The sequence below is a fragment of the Schistocerca americana genome, chromosome 2 (assembly GCF_021461395.2).
Source record: "Schistocerca americana isolate TAMUIC-IGC-003095 chromosome 2, iqSchAmer2.1, whole genome shotgun sequence".
In the NCBI taxonomy this organism is placed as follows: Eukaryota; Metazoa; Arthropoda; class Insecta; order Orthoptera; family Acrididae; genus Schistocerca; species Schistocerca americana.
This window is the reverse complement of record NC_060120.1, coordinates 599,181,633-599,199,174: the sequence shown is the minus strand read 5'-3', so window position 1 is coordinate 599,199,174 and position 17,542 is coordinate 599,181,633. Positions and strand designations below refer to the sequence as shown.

The window sequence follows — 17,542 nt, the reverse complement described above, 5'->3', positions numbered from 1 at the left end:
TAATACCGGATATATTCGTACTATTTTAATGAACCACCATAAAAACATACGGTACAGTTGTCCAGTGCGAGAGAAATGACTGTTTAATTAAGTTCAAGGAACAAAAAGAAATTTAGATTACAGTCAATTGACCCTAGCAGTACACCGGATATATTCGTACTATTTTAATGAACCACCATAAAAACATACGGTACAGTTGTCCAGTGCGAGAGAAATGACTGTTTAATTAAGTTCAAGGAACAAAAAGAAATTTAGATTACAGTCAATTGAACCTAGCAGTACTCAGTACAAACAACCATGAATAAAATTTAAATTATTGTAAATACATAATTCAACAATAATTCATTCAATACCATTGACTAAGAGAGAGAAAGTCATATGTTTTGAAAAAGGCAATTCAGAAAACAAGGGAGATACAATTTTCCATTTTGCACCTGGGGTCATATTGACTCCACTGGTACTAGGGAAGATACAGTAACAGCTTATGCAAGAAACCCTAACAAAGGGTAAAAAAATAAACGGGAAATAATATTTTAATTTTTCAGATTTTTCGTATGGTAGCTGTTCAAGATAACATTCGTCATTCTATTTTCACAAATGATACATACAAGAAACAAACAGTTTAAGTTAGTCATATTGAGTCCAGTAGTGCTCAGCGCAAAAAAGACTAATAAAATTTAATGTGTTGTAGATATAATTATGATTGAATCATTATTTGACTATTTATTCTAAGATATAAAATTATACGTTTTGAAAATAATAATTTTGAAAACTAGGGAGATATTTAATTCAAGTTTTCCTATTGGGTCTTACTGACTTCAGTAGTACAGCACAGTCAAAGTAAGGAAACAAAAACGACATGAATAAGAACAGACCCAAACGTAATATTATTCTAAAAATAGTCCACTTTATTAAAAATATATCAGGAGCTATAAAACCAGGCATAAGACGCTGCATGAAAATGCACACAAAAATAAGATAAAAATCCTTGCACTCCATCGTTACATGAAGTAACTTCTCAATTAACGCAGTAAGATGTACGGATGTGCAAGCAGATCAATGTTGATAGTAACCTGTTCGAAGGATTGCAGCGAACTAACAGCTGGGTGTAGGGGCATAAGGCACTCAGGAAAGTCTCCAATTAAACCGGCAGATGGCGTGCGGTTTTCCACAATTACAAAAATTCAGTGGAACTAAGAAATTAAAGCAAAATATAAGACCATGGAACATAAGGATAAAACAAACTACTTATAACAATACCTATGACAAGATGGATATAATCACATCGTGGAGAAGGCTAGACCATCGTAAAAAGTTAGTACGCGTAATGCAGAATGAAAGCGGAATTACCGCGGTGTATCATCAAACGCCCCAGGACTAACCGGAAGGACTGGACCTTAGGGCCGGGAGAGAATTCACCTTTCATTGTTCAAAATATTTATTAAAGTCAATCAACAGATAACAATTGTCATGAACTTCAAGTGAGATAACATTTGTACATCAAAGCCATCAGTTAGTTTTCGATAGCAAAGCAAGTATAACAACTATTCAGATATTTTGTTATTAAAAAGTAGGATACACTGAACGCCTAAGGGGTTACAATATGTTCACTTACAGTTTTAAAATCTTGGCCAAATATACTCATTTAAAAGAATGAGTAACCTTTCACATGAACTGTAAATAACTGTGTTTTGCATTAACAAATAGTGAAGAAATAACATTTATAATAATAAACTCCCTGTCAGAGAACATTTATACACGAAGCCTATCAGCTGGCTTTAGTTACTAACAAACGTGTAACAACTTTTCAAATGAGACAGAGAATACCTTTTTATAGAAAACAAAAAACACTGCACGCCCAAAGGGCTATCGTAAGTTTACTTATTCACAGTTTTAAAACCTTGCCCAAATATATTCATTTAAAAGAAACAGTAACCTTACATACGGGCTCTCAAATAGACAGGCAGAAGTTCCCAGCTCACGGCATCTGCCAAGTGCGCACATGAACGTCCTGCGGAGCGGCCAACACGGGCCCACCTGGTTGTGCCGTTCGGGCTCGATTTATCGGCCCGACCGAGGGTACGGAGTACAGTAGCTGCGTCCGACTTCACTTACCGGGTGCTCCTCCTCCCCAAACGGTTAATCCAGAGGGCTGTTATTGGGTGCACCTGGGTCTTAACGGAACGTTCCATTCCGTCAGATTCAAGAACAAGCGAGAACCCGAAGGTGTAGCCCAGACCGACCGTCTAGGCACAGATGTAGAAGAAATTGTCAATAATTACAGTCCAACAAATCGAGTGTGCTGACGCAGTAACAACACGCTACAACCAAATGTCTCAAACAGTGCTATGTTAATAAAACGAAAATCTGTCACAAAAAAAATGTGTGTGAAATCTTATGGGACTTAACTGCTAAGGTCATCAGTCCCTAAGCTTACACACTACTTAACCTAAATTACCCTCAGGACAAACACACACACCCATGCCCGAGGGAGGACTCGAACCTCCGCCGGGACCAGCCGCACAGTCCGTGACTGCAGCGCCGTAGACCGCTCGGCTAATCCCGCACGGCAAAATCAGTCACATAAAATAACTTTAAATAAAAAGGCATAGCAGCATAGTGTCGCAAGAGTTAAAACAAATTACTAATGCTAAATTAGGCTTACAAGTAACAATTAAACACATTCTGTGTTGAGATATTTAAAGTAAAGGATTGAGCTTACTTCCACATCTGATGCTCCCCAAAAACAACACAAAATGATATTCTATCCTTGCGATAATCGAGCCCTTGGTGGATGCCGACATTCAAACCTCCACACAAGTGTCTCACAGTGTTAGGGTACCTTGGTATATCATACAGTTCAAGGTCCACACGCTTGTCTGGAACAAACTAAACACTCAGTCCTAAAACATTATACACAATAAGCCCCACGGCTTGGGTGGTAAGGCAGAATGTCGATGCTACTAGACACCAAACAACAAGAGTTCCATCAAAATGGTACAACAAATTGCGTAGTATCCAAGCACAACATTGATTGTATTGTATTGTATGATAACTGGGGCCTAGAAACGACGGAGAGACTCCGTCCCCGCCGCAGCCACAATGGTCCACAACCCCACGACGACTACCACAGTCCACTTCACCCCTCGGCCGCCCCAAACCTAACCATTCTTTCTGGGTTATTGCGCGGTTCGGCCCCCGGTGGATCCCCCCCCCCCCTACCCCCTAGGAAACTTCTCACACAAGACGAGTGTAACACCTATGTCTGCGTGGTAGACTAATGGTGGTGTACGCGTACTTGGAGAACTTGTTTCCGCAGCAATCACCGACATAGTGTAGCTGAGGCGGAATAAGGGGAACCAGCCTGCATTCGCCGAGGCAGATGGAAAACCGCCTAAAAACCATTCACAAACTGGCCGGCTCACCGGACCTCGACACAAGTCAGTCGGGCGGATTCGTGCCGGGGACCAGGCGCTCCTTCCCAATCCGGAAAGTCGTGCGTTAGACGTCACGGCTAATCGGGCGGGCGACAACATGGAGTACTAACATATTTTCATAACTCAGCACTCACTAATAGTTTGAGGTGAGGTACACTTGCAATACGGAAGGCAGAAAGTGCATGGCCGGTGAAAAACGTAACTAGAATCATATCGGCGAAATAATCGTCCAACAGCATTAGAGAAGTAGGTCGCTACTGCAATCTCCAAATAAGATGTAATCGGTTAACGGCCACCAACTTCTTGACTGCGCAGACCATCTCAATACACAGCCGTTACGACTGTCGCCTGTAGAATGCTTTTTCAAAACACCTCTTCCCCGACCGGGTTACCTGCCCTTCTTGGACAATCGCCCCGCCTTCTCTCCACCTCCCAACTAAACTCACTCGCGCTCGCCTCTCAATCCGTTCCTTGCCGCACCACCTCGCTACCGACTCACAAGAACCGAAAGGTTACCATCTCTGAACAAATATCGATAGCCGGAAAGCCGGTATGGCTCACAGAATATTAGGTCAACACGAATAGTAAGTAGACTATATAAAAATATTTATAGATACAAAGTAAAAATGCAATAGAAATACGTAGTAAATCACAAGATTAATACAAAAGTAGTCAGTGTAGAATGCGTCGCCATCTCTTACAGTAGGTTAGCGCAGGTGCGTGTGTCGATAGAAGCTGGAGATCTGGAACGCAGCTTGCAGACGTGCAAGCAGCAAGGATGGCAGAATATGCCCAGGCTACCTCATCATCAAAAATACCAAATAAATGGCTGGCTCTGAGCACTATGTAACTTCTGAGGTCATCAGTTGCCTAGAACTTAGAACTACTTAAACCTAACTAACCTAAGGACATCACATACATCCATGACCGAGGCAGGATTCGAACCTGCGACCGTAGCGGTCGACCTGCTCCAGATTGTAGCGCGAACCGCACGGCCACTCCGGCCGGCACCAAATAATTACACATGATTACATTCTAATTGATCATTCGGTATACGATACAGGGATCGTGCCACATCAGAGTCGTCGACGAGTGACTAGATGGAAGCCTTCGATTCGCTGAATACTTTGGCATAGGACCAGAATTTTCTCGCGTTCTCTTGGCAAATCTTTTGCTAAGAAGTAGTTGGTTCAAATGGTTCAAATGGCTCTGAGCACTATGGGACTTAACAGCTGTGGTCATCAGTCCCCTAGAACTTAGAACTACTTAAACCTAACTAACCTAAGGACATCACACACATCCAGGCCCGAGGCAGGATTCGAACCTGCGACCGTAGCAGTCGCGCGGTTCCGGACTGAGTGCCTTAAGAAGTAGTTGTTTGTTTCGCACATCGATCTTTAGTAGACGCACAAATTTCTGACGACTTTTGCCAGTCGGCGTTTCTGTCATCTTCTTTGACGAGAGATTTCAACGGTCTCAGTTCCTCAGCTTTGTCCGAAATTTGTTATTAAACCACGATAACTACTTTCCATCCAGAAAGCTTTTACTCTGCACTCCTGTTTCTCATTAAGAAAGTTACGCAAGATGCTATCGTATCGGAAAAGTTGCCTTCCTAGCGAACGAAAGTGTCGCCCTCCCAAGTCCCACATCTTCAGAAACCCCTAATTGCCACTGGTGCAACAAAATAGTTGCACACTCAACAAAAGCACATTCCTTCAAAATTCAAATAATGATTAACGACTCTTAGGTACTAATTAAAGTAAAATATGGCGTTTGCCCGCCGAAGTGGCCGTGCGGTTAAAGGCGCTGCTGTCTGGAACCGCAGGACCGCTACGGTCGCAGGTTCGAATCCTGCCTCGGGCATGGATGTTTGTGATGTCCTTAGGTTAGTTAGGTTTAACTAGTTCTAAGTTCTAGGGGACTAATGACCTCAGCAGTTGAGTCCCATAGTGCTCAGAGCCATTTTTTTGATATGGCGTTATATTTCCTTTCATTTGCTGAGGGGTTGTTCACTTACACCGTGCGGCCACTCATCCGTGCTTGTCGGTAGAAGCAGGGAATCGTTGTCATTGCAACTACCGTCAAATGGTTCAGATGGCTCTAAGCACTATGGGGCTTAACATCTGAGGTCATCAGTTCCCTATACTTAGAACTATTTAAACCTAACTAACCTGACGACAGCACTCACATCCATGCCCGAGGTAGGATTCGAATCTGCGACAGTGGCAGCAGCGCGGTTCCGGACTGAAGCGCCTAGAACCGCTCGGTCACAGCGGCCGGCGGTTCTGCTGTTAGCTGCTAAAAGCATTTCATCATAATATACGGCTTAGAGGTGCTGGGCACACAACGCTTGATTCGGGTCGCATGCTGCCCAGTAGCCACAGTTTGACGACCAGTGATATAGTATCTTTCGTTCGTGGTGGTTGATTACAAGTAAGCAATGGTCATTTTCAGAACAAGTCGCCAGCCCGTTGAGCACTACAAAGGAAAAACTATGAGAGTGTTCGGGATTGTCGTCCGAGCCACCACATACTAAGCTCTTCACAGGACATTGAAGGAAGAAGCTCCAGCGGTATCTTATTTGTTATTCAATTCGACTCAGTTGAAAGATCGCTCTGATAAACTGATTCATAGTTATTTCGCATCGTTGTGATTACAAAATCAACTGTGACACAATAAGACGGCGTACAGGTTAACTAAACTTGGACCCTTTGTAGATTTTTCTATATTGTGCTACATTTTTTCAATGTTGTGCACCATCGAGGAGAGTCCGACGATATCCATCAGTTCATTTGTGTATATCAAAAATTATAAAAGAAGACTGTTACAGTCCCTTGGCGTTCCCCTGGCGTTTAACCAGTCATTCTGTAACGTTCTTTTACAAAGGAAAAACTTTAAGGTTACGTTGAATGAATGAACTGTGGAATGGATACAAAACTTGAGTTAACTTGTAGCGTGTTGTAAGAGCTAGTGGTGTACTTACTCTGTGTTACTGTTAGCTTTATACGCATTGATTGCGTAATGCAACTCCCAATAACAATAAAGAAATGCAGTCGTTACAAAATACATTCAGCCTCTTAGGCACTGAATCCTCTAACCCTGTTCAAAACTTATAAGTGATAACTTTGATTCCTGTGCACATAACAAGTAAATTAAATTGTATTACCTCTAAAACAGTGACGGTGAAATGCAATATATTCTGGTCTCTCGCAAAAAATTATAGCTACAACCTCAGCAGTGTGCAATGCTGGCCATAATACTTTGAAATGGACATGAAATTCTTTTGGCTAATAAACGAAAACATTTAAGATAAATCCAACTCTTTTGTAAAACATATGAACTGGACAGGGTGGCGGTACTGATTGTGGTGAATTACTACCACTGAGGTTCTTTTAGCAAAATTATATTCCACATTAAGTCTGGCTTTTCAAAAACGTTTGGCAATTGAAGTTACATTGATAAAAAAAATCATATTTACTAACTGATTCACGAACAATTAGATTTATACAGCAAGTATTATGTAACCTCACTAAACCAGCATAAATGTAAATCAACAAATTACATATAGCTCTGTTAACAAATCTTAGAAACATTACAAAGTGAAAAAGTAACCTTTTTATCTGTCAGTTTACGTACATTCTGGGGTTACTCGACCATTACAAATCATCAGCCAACTTATCTGTACTAACGCACTGGTAAAACAAAAATCATAATTATTTACAATCTTTACCTTGCTTGCATGAAGACTTCCCCTTCCATGTTCAACAAAATTGACATACCTACGTTAATCTAACACTTGGTGGCTTCACAGAGCACACCAGAGAAACTGCCTACTCCATCCTCTTTCACTCACAGAGAGCTACCTACAACTATACGCCAAGCGCTCTCTTACTCCAGCACTACAATCTCAGACCAGAATCAGTACCTTTGGGTCTGTGGTCGTGCACCGTCAGCATCCGCTTTATAAAGCCTATCAAAGACATACATCATCTAGAAAATCATAGTTCCATTTTGGTTTACATTAATATTGTCATATTCCTGTGCCACCTACAAGTGTACACCAGTAGACTTCTTTCAATTCTTCTTGAATTCCATAAATTAATTGAACGGGAAGAAGTCCAAATAACTGGTGAAATGGGACGTATTCTCCGCCGTACAGTTCACGGTGGCTTGCAGCGTGTCGATACAGCTTTAGAAAGAGATAAGTTTCATTCGATTTGCAAAATCCATGTCAATTTCCGAAGAGATTCATGGTTTGCAGGATCCATTCAACTTGTTACAGAGGTTTAATTTATCTTCCAAAAACGTCGTATCACAGCTGAACCAAAGGTAGTCCGTAATTCGACAACAGACTGATGTCGGCGATGAAGAGCTACAGGTCAGTATATCAGAAAGACGACTTTCTTGAAAACAGAAATGATTTTTGCTTATGCACACTTTCATGGCTTCTTCCCTCTACTGTTCTACGATATCAACTGCTCCTGTAGTACGTTGATCCATACCTACTGTAGTGGATGGGCGTAGCAGTTTCTTACGCCCACCATAACCAGTCACGTAACTTGATTTTGTAAACGTCTCGCTGGCACCGTCTTACAGTTGCCACAGCTCCATAGACGACTACTGTTTTTGCCTGCACCCGTTTACGCTTCGCGGTCGAAGGCTGGCAACAACGTTGATGTCATGTATGCTAAGGCGATGGTATGAGCGTGTTACGAAATAATGCGCAGTGTTGTCGGTTTTGCATGAAGAATTGTTTAGGCTGCTCCTAGAAAATACACTCTTGAGCTCCCTTACGCCACCGTGACGTACACATTCGTCAAATGTACCAGTGATGTTAAAAATGAAATGGCAGACGCCACTGGATTACTCGTTAGACATTCTTGTAGCTGAAAGTGTATGTTTTGTTTCAAATATTGGTGAAAGTTGATGGTGATAAGGCCAACAATAAACGGGGAAATTTAAAGATTAACATGTTGATTGCTGTTAGTGGTAAGCATGACTAATTACGACTGGAACCCATCTTCAGATCTGATGACATGGTTCCTTGTCGATCTGCAGCATTTATTCATAAATGTACGACCAATAGGAACGAACGACGAGACAGTAGGGGAGCATTTTCTTTTGCATAGTCTAAATTGTTACAGGTGTTGCACAAGGCCCAGTCGGCTTTCCTCTGTTGAGTAATCCTAAGAGAAATTTTACTCCACGATAATTCAACACAATATCAGGTATTTCAGCATTCGTGCAAAGGTCGCAAATACCAACCACAGTAAAGTGTTAGGAAACCAGTTTCGGGTGGTGTACCTCACTGTTTTGGCCTTGTTACAAGTAGGTATACATTTTTATACATAAAAAATTAAAAAGTTGTTTAAAAACCTTTAATTGTCTAGACTGCAAATATAAAACAGTAATTAGATAACCAACATCAGATCTGAAGAGAATTAACAAACAGAAAACTCATAAAAGTGAGATTTTTTTTATATCGATGGTATTCCAAAGAAAAAAATCTTTTCACAGTATTTAAGTAAATACATGGAACATTACTAATTTTCTGAGAAATTAGTGTTAAGATATGCAAAATGGATAAAACATAGCATCTGAATATCAGGGAACATACTCATAAAAATATATAAAATGTACGTTTGTGTATCTCAGTGGAATCTTTTCAGTGTGATAGTTCATAATCAACAGAAGAGTAAGTGCTTCTAATCCTATCAACATCAGGCCATAAAAACGACATAAGTTGAAACAAATGGACAACAGAAGGTAATATAAACATCTTAATACGGGGCAATGTTGATAGTGACCTATTCGAAGCAACACAGCAGACTAACAGCTAGGTTCACAGCCGTAAGCCAGTCAGGAACGTTGCAAAATAAGATGGCGTGCGAGTATAACCAGTTACAAAAATTCAATCACAGTAAGAAATAAAACAGTAGCATGCAAATTATGGAATATAAAAATAAAACAAAATACATAGAACAATACCTCTGACAAGAGAGAAATAACTACATAGTTGTGAAAACTAGGAAGTCAATAAGATAGATAAATATATTTACAGATAGAAAGTAGGTACAACATTTAAATGCCGGGGAACATAGCTTCCTCCCGACGTTCAGACATAAATTACGACAAAAGATGCCCTACGTCAGTCAGTTAAAACCAACTAAAGATGTTCATCAATAATACGGAAGAAATACCATTTGTAAGATACTATTTGATTTTTGGGAATATATGTATGCTCAGTACAAGACAGCGTTTCGTGTCGACAGTGCATCAAAGCGCCATGCTACAACTGATACCCAGGAATGTATGGAGGTTTTGCATAGAGCTCGTAAAGGAAGGAAACTTAATCTCCTGGAAGAGTTAGAAGTTCTTAAATTTAAGAATGCTCTGCAAAAGATACGGAAACTCTGACAAAGAAATAAATATTGTGCTGCATACAAACTGGTCTAAAGTTTCTAAATAAAAAACCAACTAAATGGGAAGTTTTCCTTCTGTTTGTAAAAACTATTACTGATCGCACCAGCAAAGTATTCAACAAACACGACACTGATGCGGTGTCAAAAACCAGCAAGAAAGGTTCGAAAATATTTAAACACTGGAAATGACCTAACGCCAGCGTTTACCACAGGAGGAGTATATATAATCTCATGCACTTGAGGGCAAGTGTACACAGGAAATACGAGAAGCATTATCACTTGCCTCAAGGAACACAAGCCCAATTGTCTACTGGGCAAGAGGGACAAACAGATCATATACTTGGAATTGTGGTTTTAGCGAGGTACAGTAATGTACAGAGATATAACAGAGAATCAGAAGCACAAAAAGATAGTTCAACGGGAAAGAAAAAGGTTTGAAATTAGACATTTTGTGGGTCTTGGTGAAAATCAGACAAACAGCTCCATTTTTCCCCATCTGGAAGCTCCATAGCATACATCGGCTAGAGTCCATGATCGTAAGTAGCTTTCTGACGACGTCAGAGAAGGGGGATGACGGAAAGAGAATTCGCTTACCCTCTCCCACTAATATTGCTGAATCCAGATTAAGATGCCGATCGCCAAGGGATACAGCTAGGTAAAAGAAGAAGGGAGGAAACTTCACTTAAGGGACGCCGTTCTACTGCACCAATCCTTTACACAGATTCATCAGCTCTACACATAAATAAACCTCAGGATGATAATGGGCAGCCACCAGTGAAAGCTCATCTGCTGGAGATTTGAGTAGCGGTTTTGGCATATAAATTACCTGTTTTAGTTTCCTGTGTTTCACCTTATCTTCCTTACAACATACTAGCTTTACGAGGATGTGAGAACAAAGCGTTGATTTAAGTGGTCACATTCTAGCCACCATGTCGAAGCAGTGGCAAACAAGAGTCGACTACCGATGTGGGACGTTAGACAAACAGTTTAGCGATCACGTAATTGGGTGGGCCAAGTGGTTTGCGCAGCTCGCCGGGCGGAGGCGCGACATGAGCGAGCGTGTCTAATTAGTGACATCCATTACCTGGCTGGTGACCGACCGCGGCAGGACGCGCGTGGCTTCGGAGGGGCTGTCCCACCCAGGGAGCGGCCATTTGAAGACTGCAGCCCGTCTACTCTTCGGTATGGGACATCTCTAATGCAATACCCACATAACGAATCTCATTTCACAGCCTAAGTGCGGAAGCTAGTAAAATTGGTCAAAAATGTCGAAATCTTTGTGCCGCCTGATAGTTCTGTACCTTGTCAGAAATATCGTCTGGAAATTTCAGAGTTTAATTTATACTAGGAATGAAGTAAAAGCCATCTTGTTTCAAACAATTGACAGTGCCACGCCTACTTTTCTACATGACTCTTCCCTTGTTTGCAGTACTTTATAGTTTTCTGTTATCAGAAGAGACATCTGTACACTACAGAAGGCTGTGAGCCCATTTATGATGCGATTAATTACGATTTATTTAAGAAATGCACAAATGGTGGAACACAAACTGCAAACGAAAGTTTTAATAACCTCGTTTAGAGGTGAAGCCCAAAGGCATTTTCTCATCTACTGCTGCCAAAGTTTATAATACTACTTGAAAATACAGCTCTTCGGTTGCACAGGTAAAAAATTTTCAGCTTTACCTAGGTTTCAACTGCTCTAAGGCAGCCTTCATCAGAAGTAAAAAAATTTTACATTACCTATAACGGAGCTTTGGAATAATATAAGAATTATTAAATTAAACATGTGTAGTAAAATTACATCATAGCTAACTGCTACGGCGGCCGTGGTGGCCGAGCGGTTCTAGGCGCTTCAGTCCGGCACCGCGCGACTGCTACGGTCGCAGGTTCGAATCCGGCATAGAAGAAGCATACTTACATAGAGTAAATAGTTATGAAATGGTTTAGAGCAACAGTGCTCACGTTAAAGATAAATATATATTTGTACATTATAAAATTTTCCTAGGAATGCACAACTTGATAAAGACGCGCCACTTAGGGTCGCGTGTGCGGCCGGCACTGTAAGCAGCATCAGACTGACCTCGAATCCGGCCTCGGGCATGGATGTGTGTGATGTCCTTAGGTTAGTTAGGTTTAAGTAGTTCTAAGTTCTAGGGGACTGATGACCTAAAATGTTAAGTCCCATAGTGCTCAGAGCCATTTGAACCATTTAACTGCTGCGGTAGAGTAGACAAAGAAAGCATACTTACATAGAGTAAATAGTTATGAAATGGTTTAGAGCAACAGTGCTCACGTTAAAGATAAAAATATATTTGTACATTATAAAATTTTCCTAGGAATGCACAACTTGATAAAGACGCGCCACTTAGGGTCGCGTGTGCGGCCGGCACTGTAAGCAGCATCAGACTGACCTCGAATCCGGCCTCGGGCATGGATGTGTGTGATGTCCTTAGGTTAGTCAGGTTTAAGTAGTTCTAAGTTCTAGGGGACTGATGACCTAAAATGTTAAGTCCCATAGTGCTCAGAGCCATTTGAACCATTTAACTGCTGCGGTAGAGTGGACAAAGAAAGCATACTTACATAGAGTAAATAGTTATGAAATGGTTTAGAGCAACAGTGCTCACGTTAAAGATAAAAATATATTTGTACATTATAAAATTTTCCTAGGAATGCACAACTTGATAAAGACGCGCCACTTAGGGTCGCGTGTGCGGCCGGCACTGTAAGCAGCATCAGACTGACAGGCGCGCGCGCCGTCGGTGTTAGCAAGTCGGCACCTTGTATCGCGCCATCTAGTATTGAATGCTCGTAATTTACAGTGACAACAGCTGTCAGAAGCATTGGAATAGGAGTGCACGTAATGTGCTGATTACATTATGTCAGATAGTATGTAACAGATCGAAAGTTGAACAAAATATTATACTGTAAAACAGGGAGAGAGAGAGAACAATACTTAAGGCTACAGTACGGGAAGCATAATAGAAATATTCCACGTTAAGTGATTTTAAGCAAGGGCTTTACACCATCAAATAAATTTTTATCACTTAATTGTAATTGCTCATTGAGGATTAAATGGTCGTTACAGGAAAAATGTTTGAAAATTTCCAAATTTTCAAGAATATCAAGTCTGAAGCCTTTCTTTTCCGTATGTAAGATACTAATATCATGAACATCTTTAGGTTTGTGTCCTGTGATAAGCAGGTGGTCAGCGAATGACGAATTATGTAAGTTCGTACCTTTTTTTCCCTAATAGATTCTCTTTATATCTAATCGAAAAAGCTCGTCCAGTCTGTCCTATATAATAAGCTGAGCAAGTGTCACAGGTGATTTTATAAACGCCTGAGTTTTGCAGAGGAGACCGTCTTGGTTTTAAATTATGGATTAGATTATTTTTGAGAGAGTTCTTGGCAGAGAAAAATATGTTGCAGCCATATTTATTTTTAAGGAGACGTTGCAATCTGTAGGTAATTGGCCCTACATACGGTAAAGAGAAGTATTTCTTCAAATCGCTAGGCTCGTCAATAGTGGTAATTCTGTTATTGGTTTTCTGTCTGTAGACATCATCTACTATATATGGTTCGTAACCATTATTAACTGCAATGGTTTTAATTAGATTCAATTCGGTTTTTAAATTTTCAGAGGACAAAGGGGTAGAGATTGCTCTATGAACAGCAGAGTGAAAAAATGCTTTTTTGTGAGATCGTCGGTGTGTGGAACAGGCTGGCACAATTTGGTCAGAAAAAGAATCCTTACGAAAAATATTGAAAGAGATTTTGTCATTCACTATTGTCAAAGTTAAGTCTCAGTAATTTAACTGACGGGAGCTGTTTTCAAGTTCACATGTGAAGGTGATTTTTTCATGTAGTTTGTTAAAGATCTCGAACAGGTGGTTAATGCCATCGTTCGTTCCGTTATAGGCGATTAAAATGTCATCGATGTACCTAGAATGTGAAACAATTGCCCGCCTCTCGTGGTCGTGCGGTAGCGTTCTTGTTCCCCACGCCCGGGTTCCTGGGTTCGATTCCCAGCGGGGTCAGGGATTTTCTCTGCCTCGTGATGGCTGGGTGTTGTGTGATGTCCCAAGGTTAGTTAGGTTTAAGTAGTTCTAAGTTCTAGGGGACTGATGACCATAGATGTTAAGTCCCATAGTGCTCAGAGCCATTTGAAACAATTCGTAAGGTGGTAGTGGAAAAATTTTTGAAAAATGTCTCTTCTAGAGGGTTGATAAAAATGTCTGCTAGGATGCCAGTTAAGGGATTGCTCATAGCAAGGCCATCAGGTTGTTGGTACAGCTGTCCATTGAATTCGAAATAATTGTACTTTGTTACGATCTGCATTAGGTTAATGAAATCAGAGATCTGTTCATCAGAGAGTTCTTTTTTGAACAAACGTAAGTTATTCTCTATGATATCTAAAGTCGTTAGTTCAGGCACATTGGTATAAAGGTTTTTAATATCAAATGAGAACATCTTTGTGTATTCGTCGCAGTGTATGTCTTTTATTTTGTTGATAAGGCTCTGACTGTTAGCTATAGAGTAATTATTTCGAAAAACATAAGACCTTTTTAATTTATCATGAAGGAATTTTGCTAGATCGTGGTAAGCACTGGTCACACTATTAGAAATAGGCCGAATAGGGTGATTTGTTTTGTGGACCTTAAACTGGGACCGAAGCTTACGAGGCTGGGGGTTCATGTTAATCAGCTCTTTTTTTCTGGAATGGCTTAAGTAAGGAATTTTCTTTTTGTAAAATTGAGGTAGGATCTACCTGTAGCTCAGAAATATTGTTTTCCTCAAAAAATTCAAAAGTTTTTGCTACATATTCATCTATTGTAGCAATAATAAGAGAATTACCTGTATCTTATTTTGTTATGACAGCATCATTATCTTTAAGTTTAACATTAATGGAGTTGATTAATTTTTGTCATAATTGACATTTTCAGGGCGAACTACATTTCTACTAAGCAAATTACATACATCATGAGCAATTCTGGTCTGTTGCGATCTTTCGATTTTTACACTATCTAGACCAGTTTTAAGTTCAACAACGATATTTTCTATTACATGCTGATCAGATAAGTTTGGTTCAAATGGCTCTGAGCACTATGGGACTCAACTGCTGAGGTCATTAGTCCCCTAGAACTTAGAACTAGTTAAACCTAACTAACCTAAGGACATCACAAACATCCATGCCCGAGGCAGGATTCGAACCTGCGACCGTAGCGGTCTTGCGGTTCCAGACTGCAGCGCCTTTAACCGCACGGCCACTTCGGCCGGCAGATAAGTTTGGTTTGACATTGTATTTTAAACCTTTTGTTATTATGCTTCCCGTACTGTAGCCTTAAATATTGTTCTCTCTCTCGCTGTTTTACAGTATAATATTTTGTTCAACTTTCGATCTGTTACATACTATCTGACATAATGTAATCAGCACATTACGTGCACTCCTATTCCAATGCTTCTGACAGCTGTTGTCACTGTAAATTACAAGCATTCAATACTAGATGGCGCGATACAAGGTGCCGACTTGCTAACACCGACGGCGCGCGCGCTTGTCAGTCTGATGCTGCTTACAGTGCCGGCCGCACTTTATCAGGTTGTGCATTTCCAGGAAAATTTTATAATGTACAAATATATTTTTATCTTTAACGTGAGCACTGTTGCTCTAAACCATTTCATAACTATTTACTGTACGTAAGTATGCTTTCTTTGTCTATTCTACCGTAGCAGTTAGCTATGATGTAATTTTATTACATATGTTTAATTTAATAATTTTTATATTATTCCAAAACTCTGTTATAGGTAATGTAAAAATATTTTACTTCTGATGAAGGCTGCCTTAGAGCAGTTGAAACCTAGGTAAAGCTGAAAATTTTTTACCTGTGTAACCGAAGAGCTGTATTTTCAAGTAGTATTATAAATTTCGTCTATGGTTGCTGCATTATCGGCCATGTTCAAAATTATAAGCTATCAAAGTTTCTTCATATGATGCTTGTCTGGTGTTGAGTGACGGTAGCACTATAAGAACCACGACCATTATGAATCTAGGATTTTATGCACATTGTTTCACCGAAAACCTACTGAAGAAAACTGATAACGTGTGTATTGTCAGTTCTGAAGTGTCGGTCAAGGGTATTGCAAAAACGGCATGCCAGAGGAAAAGAGTAGAAGAAAAGAACTATATGAAGACAAACAAGACAAAATGAATGGTTATACCCAACATTAAGGTCCTTGCTCCCGGCATAAATGCTAATAGAATATTTCTTTTTGCAATTCGCACCACTTTTATGTTTTGTCTGTAAGGAGCCTTTTCTGCTGAACCACTGCAGATAAAAAGGTGAAATTTGCTGCATATCTTGTACATACTATAACACAGCTTACTCTGGTACAACATCCTTCAAACTGCATTACTGTTCGATTTATTAAAATTTTTGCAAAATAAAAATTTCTGTCTACCCTCTACACAAAGTTTTTTAAAAATATTTGCGGGAGTTCTAAGACTGACAATAATATTCTGCTATACAGATTAGTTTATCTGATTACTAAGAAAAATCTAACACATTTTAAAGTGATAAATACAGTAATCTTTGAGAAAATGTTGCTCACGTGCTAGTACGTGTTCTAGAAGTATCCAGTCCGCCTGCTTAGCTTGGTGGTAACGTGCTCGCCTCCCACAGAAGCAGGTGCGGGTTCGATTCCCGGCCAGGTTGGAGTTATTCTCCGCTGGGGGATTGGGTGTTGTGTTGCCCTCATCATCATTTCATCCTTATCCCCGACGAGCAAGTCACCCAATGTAGCGTCGACTGAAATAAGACTTGCACTTGGCGGCCGAACCTCTCCGATTGGGGCCTCCCCTGCCAACGATGACATACACTCATTTCTACTTTTTTAGGAGTATCCAGCAAAGTCCTGATAAAATTATTTGATTTTTTTTAAACTCTGGATTACAGCCAGTAACTTTATGACAAAATGTGGTTCCGGTATCTCTCAAATAGTAAAGTTATATTAGCTTAAGTGTGCCCATGCACTTTCTCATATATCCCCCTTAAGAAAACCCGAGACGTGTACCTGCTATAGTCTTAACAACATATATTCGGGTTGCTATTGGGCTGCTATAAGGATATTCACAGTTCTGCACGCCCATCTGCCCATAAAACGAATGTGTGGTCGAAATAGCTGTAAAAACACTTGGGCTTTGAGAGAGCGTTATCTAAAGCTATGTCTTCACAGTTTTCCATGAGCAGGTTAGCTATGAAACTTTCTGGCAGATTAAAACTGTGTGCCCGACCGAGACTCGAACTCGGGACCTTTGCCTTTCGCGGGCAAATGCTCTACCAACTGAGCTACCGAAGCACGACTCACGCCTGCTACTCACAGCTTTACTTCTGCCAGGTTAGCTATTTTGGTGCTAGCAGATTTCACATCAAAATGCAGCATCTGACTGAAATACTCTGCGGCACACATTACATTGAACTATACCGCTCTCATCACGAAGACTTTGGCCTTTTGGGATAGAAGCTGTTGATGTCACAATATCCGATAACACTATGAGTAGAAACTGCGGTTTCCAACTAAATGCAATGTTGAAGCCTGCCAAAGTGTGCGTGGCAAACGCGGAACGGACACATTCCCTTGTATGGGGATTGACTCAGTAGTGGTAAAGTCATGGCAATACCGAAGCTAC

The 17,542-nt window shown here is 40.5% G+C and overlaps 1 non-coding gene across 1 annotated transcript; it reads right to left on the bottom strand.

The window, feature by feature from the left end:
• Positions 1-17,137: 17,137 nt before the first annotated feature.
• On the bottom strand, positions 17,138-17,212 carry Trnas-cga. The gene has a single exon. It is a non-coding gene; the product is annotated as a tRNA-Ser (tRNA).
• Positions 17,213-17,542: the final 330 nt, after the last annotated feature.